The sequence below is a fragment of the Suncus etruscus genome, chromosome 4, assembly GCF_024139225.1.
Source record: "Suncus etruscus isolate mSunEtr1 chromosome 4, mSunEtr1.pri.cur, whole genome shotgun sequence".
Taxonomy (NCBI): Eukaryota; Metazoa; Chordata; class Mammalia; order Eulipotyphla; family Soricidae; genus Suncus; species Suncus etruscus.
Window position 1 is genome coordinate 59,812,439 of NC_064851.1, and position 9,924 is coordinate 59,822,362.

The window sequence follows — 9,924 nt, forward strand, 5'->3', positions numbered from 1 at the left end:
AAGAGCCATGCATTCAGGGCTGGTAAATATTTGTATCTACTTCATTGTAATCTATGAGACGAGTCTAATTTGCATCTGTCATCATGCAATTGACCCCCTTACCAATATCACCCACTCCAATGTCCTTTCCTTTCTAGTGACCACCATTTTGTTAGTATTGAGGAGACATTCTGTTCTCCAAATATAACAAAATTTTGTGGAAAAGAGTAATTTCTCAGAATGACTTTTACTTATATTTCTTCCAGAAACAATGTACACTGATCTCACCTTTTTTTATGAATGCATTAAGTGTAATGAATATTTAAGTCATTCAAATATACAAAGTAATGTGCAGATAACCTGTATGTCCTGAAAAACCTTTCCTCTCTGCATTTTATTTTTTTTTGTTTTAAATATCTTGACTCACTATATTCCATGAACTTCATTATATAACTTATTAACATGATATGAGCATGAACTTTACCTACTTAATGTATCTTGGGAATAAATGCATTTTAATTTTATACTTGCCATAATATTTTGAAACTTTTCAGTTTGTTTTGTGAAAGTATTTTCACAAAATTATTGTGGAGGATATTTACTTGTCTTGAGATACTTTGGCTTCAGTAAGGAGAAAGTGAGCTAAGCAGACTGAAATGAAGTATTTTGCCTGAGTGACACATTAAGACCTGAGAATGAATCTGGGATACCAAGAAAAATCTCTCATGGTTAATGTCTTTTCAAGTATAAAAATTAAAATTTCCTTTACAAATATAGTGCAAAATTTAAAAATATATTAAATAAATAAAAACTCAATTAGTTAACTTTGTAAAAATTGTTCCTATTTAAATCAGCAATTCTTTTTTTGTTTGTTTATTTTTAGGCCAAACCCTGTGATGCTCAGGGGTTACTCCTGGCTATTCGCTCAGAAATTGTTCCTGGCTTGGGGGACCATAAGGGTTGCCTGAGATTGAACCCAGGATCGTCCTGGGTCGGCCACTTACAAGGCAAACACCCTAGTGCTGAGCTATCACTCCAGCCCCTAAATCAGCAATTCTTAAACCTATAATCTAGAAAAGAGATGGGCAATTGCTTAATTAATTACCTTTTTCTTTTTTGTGAAGATATATTTTAATGGCTATACTTCTCTGAATGTTTCTCTCATTTTCTCCTTATCAGCAAAATAGTGTTAAAGATAATCTCTGTCTCCTAGATATGGTGGGAGACTTAAAAGTCAGTAGGTATAAAGTGCTGAGGATGGTGGCTAGTATTTTTTTTCCAAATTTTCTACTTTGTTCTTAAATTATTTTTAAATTTTTCTTATCTGACTGTTGTAAAAATTTGGCATATATTAAAATTAGTACCAAATGAATAAAAAATTAGAAAATAACTATGAATTTTAGTTTAGTATTTTATTTCCACTGGTTTTAATTCTCTATTTTCCAAAATATTATTAATTTAGGAATAAAATTGTTCAATCACTTCTAATTGGGCTAACAGGAGAGATGATTTTTTTGCCATGAGCAAGTACTCTAAAACCTGAACACAATTTAGAAAAACTCTTAAAATACCTCCTTGAAATTCCTTTTACTTGAGAAATCTTTTATCTTCAAAAGAATGTATCCAAGGATCAGTATATTAATCCTTGTGAAGTGTACGGTCAAAAGTTTTTCTAGCCTGTGAGTTAAATCTTAGGGCAATATACATTTTCTTTTTCTCAATCTCTACCATGTACAGAGAATGGTATTCCTTCCTCTGATTTTGTGTTCATCTAGATAGGAAGAAAAGAGAGAGCTCATTCACAGAGAAGAACCCTTCCATGGCAGTGAAGTCATAGTATGCTTGCCCTTAAGTAGAAAAGTTATTTTCTGTGCTTTTTACCATTTTATTTCAATAATGTCTCATTTCAAGGTTTTCATATTTCATATTGCCTCTTTGTCAAACCTCTCCAACACCTACTTTGTTCCCTTACAAACTTCTAAACCATAAGCTATAGGAGGAAATAAATGTATCTCTGTGTGAATAGTATTTAAAAGCTTTAAAATATGAATGAATGTTAATGAATGAATTTTAAAACCTAGTTTAACCAAACTGATTATGGTACCATAATCATAATATTTGCTCCTCAATTTTAATCTCTATGTCTCAGTTTTACTCTCATATGCAAATGCATTGTTAAAAGCTTATGACTTTATTAAAATATAGAAGTATGACTATAATAATGTAATATTTGGGTACTAGAGTACTGGTACATTGGGTAAAGTGATTGCCTTACATGTAGCTGATACAGGTTTGATCCTTTACCCCACATCTTTTTTTTTTTAAATATGGAGTGCTTCACGAATTTGTGTGTCATCCTTGCGCAGGGGCCGTGCTAATCTTCTCTGTATCGTTCCAATTTTAGTATATGTGCTGCCGAAGCAAGCACTTTACCCCACATCTTAACCTGAACACATAATTGGACAACTGGGTTGAAGCCAAAATTTTATGTTTGCATAAGTTCATTTCTTTTTTTTTAATTTTATTCCTGATAATTATATTGGGATCTTTAGATTTGATCAATGGCAATCTTTTCACCATTTTGTTTTTTAGATTCCTATATGGAGAAATATTTTAACTATTATAAATACTCAGATTTTAATAATTTTATATTTATATCAAAGTTGTATGAATTTAAAAAATGAGAAAGATTAAGTGTATAATTATTTTAAAATTAAGTACTGATTATGTAGGTTATTGTCTATTTTTATGATTAGACCACTCTTATTCAATGTAGTGAAAATCCAATACTTTTCGGCAGTTGGCTCAAGTTTTGATTTTTTAGGTATTTTGATATATAAATTGAATTCTATGTAACCTTTACAGGATTCCCAACTCCATTATCATGTTATTATTTTTGTAATGTGTTTTGAGCACTGCCAATGTTTTCAGAATTGAAAACCATATTAAAGTGAGCCTATACCCAGAATGGTCTAAACATTTTAGCTGAACTTTTTATTTTTCTACCTCTGCACATTTTGGAACTGCTGCTTTATATTATTGTTTCCAAAATAGACAGAACTTCCTTTGAAGTAAGTATTGTTTGAAAGTTGTCATTTTCTGTGTTGCTGAACTCAATGACATTTTTTCTGAGGTTTTAGTGATGGCTTAAGGTAACTGCCATTTCATCCGATTATCAGGTCATTTAAACTGTTTTGCCTACATACTATTGTCTTCAATTTTTCCTTATTTTTCTTTAATATTTATATAATAAAATTGCCTATTTTTGCTTTCAAGCTTCTAAATTTCTTGTTGATTTGAGTCCATATTTTACTAATGACTGTGCCTACATTAATACATTGACTTTCTTATAATTGAACCCAGAAACAAGAGTAATTGTTTTTGTCTTTCCAGTGTTCCTCTCTTTTAACTTTCCTAATCACTGAAAAGATGCTCTAGATATTCATTTCCCAGGGAAGCATCCAAGAGTCACTTTAAGGTGATTATCTTTTTGTATTCAGGCTTACTGAATCATTGACTCCATACTCCGCTTCCATACCTATAAGACTATTATGCCTGAGATTTTGACTATATAATAATAGATTCAAGCTATCCAGGGTCTAGTTATAATTTGCATGTCATTCATTTAACTAAAATGTTTATAATTTTACACTGATTTTTGATTTTGATTTTGTCATATTAGGAATCTGAGAAAACTCTTAACTTTCACCTAGAATCATTTTAGAATGAATTTGTGTGTGTGTGTGTGTGTGTGTGTGTGTGTGTGTGTGTGTGTGTGTGTTGCTCCTGGCAGGCTCGGGGCACCATATGGGATGCTGGGATTCAAACCATCATTTTTCCATATACAAGGCAAACACCCTATCTCCATGCTATCTCTCCAGCCCCTAAAGTAAATTTTAAAAGCTAGTTTAATCAAAATGATTATAGTAAATAATTCTACCCTCATGAGCAAATGCATTTTAAAAAGGCTTATAACTTTATTAAAATACAGAAGTATGATATAAAAATATAATATTTGGGTACTGGAGTGCTGGTACATTGGGGTAAAGTGATTGCCTTACAGGTTGCTGATGCAGGTTTGATCCATGTACCCCACCTCTTAACCTGAGCACTAACTGGATTGATCTGTGAGTGTAGAACCATGAATAAGTAAAAATGTGTGACCAAAAAAAATGTATTTTAGTACATTTATGTACTAAATGTATTATTAAGAATTATGTACTTAATGTATTATTAAGACTATATATTGGGGCCGGAGAGATAGCATGGAGGTAAGGCCTTTGCCATCGATGGTTCAAATCCCAGCATCCCATATGGTCCCTCTGACCTGCCAGGAGCAATTTCTGAGCATAAAGCCAGGAGTAAACTCTGAGCCCTGCTGGAGTGTGACCCCAAAACCCCAAAAAAGAAATATATATTATATGTATTATATATGATTAATTATGTACTTAATGTATTATTTAGAAACTTGAACTGGTGATGTCTATTTCCTATTAAACTGGTGATATTACTCTTCAAAAATCAGAGTAAAGGAATTGTTATTATTGTTTATACCTGTGCACTGAATCATCTTGATTTTATCAATTAATTAATTTATCAATTAATGATTTCAAATAAACAAAAAGCACTTGCCAATTATGAAGTTTATGTTTGGGTTGAACGCTGGAGTAATTTATAAAGAGAGTTGTGACAATTAGTGCTTATTATTGTTTTACATACCTATGTTAAAATGAGGTTTAAGTCTTTAATGTGGCTGCATAAATCAATTTTATACATTTCTTGGAAATGAAAGAAGGTATTGAAGGTTTTAATGAAGGAAACTTTATAATAGGTATTGGGTAGGATGGAAATACAGTTAAATATTTGAAGAATTTTTTACTGCAACATAAATCCTAATATATAACATTGCTGAAAGCAGATAAAATTGAGGGAAATAATCTGCTTTGTATTCAAAGTATTTATTTAATTATTGGAAACATTTATTAGTTATCAACTCGCTTTTGGACATTTTATTTAACAACAGAAACAAAATTTTGATAGTCCTCAAATATTTCTAAATAATTTGAGAGAGACAAATGAAAAAATAGTTTAAAAGTTAAAAGCTTAAAAATTAATTAAAAATTAAAAGCTTATAAAGCTACAAACCTATATGAAAGTTTCATTGAAATAATCCATTATTAATTCAAATGATAAAATAGTGTGTTTTGATAAAAAAAACTCAAAGGCATGTGAAACGTGGCCTTTTATTTACCTATCATATCCAAACATTATTATAACCTTTATTTATCCTAAAACAAATCCATAGATCATACCTATTTAGGAATACTGATTTGATGCCATAGCATATATACTTAGGAATTCTAAGAAATCTGCAATGGTAGACTTTGGAGTTGCATAGAAATAGATAAAGATGGTTGGTTGCAGTTTGATTTTTTTTTCTTAGCTTGCTTGTGTTCCCAATACAAAAATTCAATAAACCACTGGGTTAAATAGCAGAACTTTGTTTTCTCACAGTTCTAAAAAAAAAAATCTAAGATCTAGATATTGCATATATATAGAGAAAACAGAAGTTAAGTATTTTCCGTAAATGTGATTGTGGCCCAATCATGTTTCAAATCTGGCACCTATTGGTTCTGTAGCATAGGTTCATGCTTGCCTTTGTTTTTACTCGTTAGCTTCTGTATACGCCTGTATACCTTCATATTTCTCCTTAATATAATGATTTTGATATCTTGCTGTTTTTTTTAACAACTTCTGCCAAGAAATTACTTTCAAATGGGGTCCTAATATTATGTATTTAGATTAGTATTTCATCACATAATTTTCGGTGTGGAAGATAAGGTATTACAGTTCTGTCCATATGGGCAAGGAGACTATTCTGGTGGTACTTAGGAAACACAGGGCAGAAATAAGCTTTCAAACAAATTAGAGAGTTGATACTAGATTTTTTAGTTTCATACACCTCATATATATTAGCAATTATCCTTTCCATGCCTTGCACAATAGATGACATAGCTTGATCACATGTGGAGTTAACTCCATTTATTTAATATGTACAGTCTAGAATGGTGCTGCGGACTGTTTTATCCTGATGAGATAAAAAGTTCCTAAGCAAAACCTTAGTGAGTTCATTTTCCCACTGGAAATCAAGCGGGAGCAGGAAGAGGTGAATATGAAATATGAATTATGAAATATGAAATGAATGAGACCATACAGAATGCATGGGGACTTGTGACTAAAAAGACGAAGACAAATTTATTTTTTGAGCTGGGTAGCTTTTAAGGTTGAGGTTTGGAATGCAGGGTGTAATTTTTGACATCAAAGAGAGTGGGAGATAGTTAGGGAAACAGAATGAAAGACCATGGAAAAAATTTGCACATTAAAGAACCGATACTGAAGTTGAAAAGAAGTTTTGTTTTAGGTTAGCTTTGTTTTGGGTAAGCAGGAGAAAACAGGTAATTTTCAGGGAAGTGGGAAGAGAGAGAAATGTTTTCGAGTTTTGGGGGAAAGCTGAAAATTGGTTTACTATGAGCTAAGTTTTTGGGGAAAACATGATCTTGGCACCAAGGTAGCAAAGATCACAGGGAGCTTGGTCAGTGGAAGACTTTTGGCGGGATTTGTACTGTCCTTCTTTGTTAGAAAGAATTACTAAGGCCTGATTTTTAGTAATGGTTAAAAATAAAGAGAGAGATAGTTACAGCCACTTTAGAATTATGGCCAAACACTCCACGCAAAGGGTCAACTGATTTTGACTGCTCTAAGCGGGCCTTTTTGGCAAATAATTCGCTTTCAGGAGTGCAACACTTTTTTGATGTGTGCCCTTCCTGAGTGGGGCGCAACAGAATGGATCTTTGACTTTCAGAGAAAATTACCTTATTGGCATGGTCAGACATCATAAATATAGAAATTCTTTCACATACTAAAAACAAAACTACTCCAGTTCACTAGATGTTACTAAAACACACCACAGACTCAGTGGAATCTAGCAATTGAAAATTAGCCTCAGTGTGAAATATAGAACTTGTGGAGTGGAGTGCAATCTATAGAGAACATTTATTTTTAAATGGGAGAATACCTCTCAAGTGCTGAAGGATAAAGATTTTTAAAAACAAGTTTTAATTGAATCACTGTGAATTTCATTGTTCTAAAGTTGTTTAGGACTAATTTTTAGTCATACAGAGTACAATACCCATCCCTTCACCAGTGCACATTTCACACCATTAATGCCCTCAGTTTGTCTCATGCCTTACCCTTCACCCTTCCTACTCCCTACTACAGACAATTTCACCCTTTCTTTTCCTCTCTCTCATGCACACATTTTTCATTTTTTCCTTTTAGACACTGTGGTTTGCATTATTCTGACTACTCACATGATGTTATATCCTTTCAGAACATGGTTCTTGTCCAAGGTGATGATTTTCAACTATTATCGTCACATCACTATGACAATAATAGTTGGAAATATCTCTGTCTTCATTGCACTCACTAACTGATCATTTGTGGCAAGCTTTCTACAATGGACCACTCCTTAAGTCCTCTCTATGTCTGGGTATTATTACAATACCAAATTTTAAAAATCACCCAGAAATTAATGTAATCAGTCTTTTTTTAAATTAATAACTTTATTGAAGCACCATGATCAGAAAATTCCTTCTTGATGGGTTTTAGTCATACAACATACAGCATCCTTCACCAGTGTACCTTTCTTTTCACCAATGTCTCCTATTTACTCTCCCTCTCCTGCCTGTCTCTAGTGCAGGCAATTTTATTCTTTTTCTCTCTCCAACTCTCTCTCTTTCATTCTCTCTTTCCTTTTTGACACTGTAGTTTGCCTTATTGTCAATGACGAGAAGCCTCACATGTCATTTTCTCCCCTTTCAGCATTGAGTTTTTATCCAGAGCAATAATTTTCAATTATTATTGTCTTAGTAGACCATTCTGTACTTTAAGTTTACTCATAGCTCTTTGTGGTGAGCTTCCTACCCTGGGCTATTGTATCTAGATATTGTTAACTTACTATCTCTTTTTTTATAACCCACAAATATATGAGATTATTCTATGTCTATCCCTTTCCCTTCAGTTAATTTCACTCAGTATAATGATAACCATGTCCATTCATGAATAGGCAACATTCCATTTGTAACATACCACTTTGTTGATAACAGTTTCTTTATATTCTCATCTCTTCTTGGGCACTTGGGTTGTTTCCAGATTCTGGCTATTGTAAATGGTGATGCAAGGAACATAGGAGTACAGATACCTTTTCTGCACTGTGTTGCTGGGTCCCTACGAGCATATTCATAGGTGCAGTAATTCTAAGTCATATAAGAGCTCAATATCTAGTTTTTTGAGGAATTACCATATTGTTTTTCAAAAAAGCCAGACAAGTTGGTATTTCTACCAGCAGTGAATAAGAGTTCCTTTCTCCCCTCATCCATGACAGCACTGATTGTTATTGTTCTTTGTGATGTGTGGCAGTTTACATGTTGTGAGATGGTACCACATTGTTATTTTCATCTGAATCTTCCTGATTATTAATGATGTGGAGAATTTTTTCATGTGACTTTAAGCCATCTTATTTCTTCTTGAGAAAGTTTCTGTTTTTCCCCTAAAGCAATGTACATATTTAATGAAACTTATATAAGTATTCCAAAGACATTTTTGAAAGAAATGGAGCAGAAACTATTGAAATTCATACAGAAATTTTACCCAGAAATTTATGTTGAAACAATACAACCTCCACAAATAGCTAAAGGAATCCTTGCGGAAAAAATAAGGAGCATCACATTACCCACCTTCAAACTGTTGCAGTAATTAAAACAGCACAGTATTAAAATAAAGACAGACCTTCAGATCAATGAAATAAACTTGAATATTCTAAATTAATCACTCTGTGATATGATAAATTAATCAATTAACATTTAATAAAGGATAAAAATATGAACTGGAACAAGGAAATTCTCTTCAACAAGTGGTATTAGGGAAATTATTCAGTTACATGCAAAAAAGTGAACTCAGATCTCTCTTTAACACCAAGTCCAAAAATCAAATCAAAATGAATTAAAGGCCTTAATATGAAATTTGAAAGTATAAGTTACAAAGCAGAAAACATAGGCAAAATTCTCCATGGCAATAAAGTTAAAGCCATCTTCAAGCATGAAAACCAGTGACAAAGCAAGTGTAAGGAAAAATTTACAAATGGGACTATATTAAAATAAAACTTTTCTGGCACCTCAAAGAAAATGTGACAGGATACAGAGTCCCCATGGATTGGGAGAAACTATTGATTCATCTGGTGATACCCATCTGAGATAAGTAAAGCACTGGTAGAGCTTAACAAGAAACTAATCAAACTCCATCTAAAAATGGGGAGAAAAGAAATGCTAAAAATTTTTAATTATGTCAGTGTTTTTATAGATGATATAATTTTTGAATGCTGGCATCTTGTATGTTAGTCACCTAAACGTCATCTGCTGTAGTCATGAGTCCAACAGTTCAATTGGTTACATGCCACATATTATTCTGGTTTGTGATCTCTAGTGGTCATTTGGTCACTGCACCAACCACAGTAGCACACAGAAAAAAAATGACAAATTATCTACTGGTGCAAATGACTTTTTTGTTAGTTCACATCCTTGGTGTGAACTAGAAAGAAATACATCATCTAAAATTAATTTGCACTACAGCTGTAAATGCCAGTCATAGGAAGAAAGAAAATTTGTCTATTTTATAAATTAATTTTTAAATTAAAACATCATGAAATCAGAGAAAAAAGTTGTTAATGGTTGGTTTCATTTATAAAATGTTTCAACACCCATCCTTTCACCAGTATATCTTTCCCACAACCAATTTTCTCAGTTAACCTCCTAACTCCCAGCTTGCCTCTATGGCAGACATATTTTTCTTTTGCATTTAAAAACCATGGTTACAAAGTTTTTCATGATT

General features: G+C 32.5%; 1 non-coding gene across 1 annotated transcript; it reads right to left on the bottom strand.

Annotated features, from left to right (window-relative positions):
• Positions 1-2,300: 2,300 nt before the first annotated feature.
• Positions 2,301-2,407, bottom strand: LOC126008364 (U6 spliceosomal RNA). The gene has a single exon (XR_007495697.1). It is a non-coding gene; the product is annotated as a U6 spliceosomal RNA (small nuclear RNA).
• Between the last annotated feature and the right edge of the window lie 7,517 nt (positions 2,408-9,924).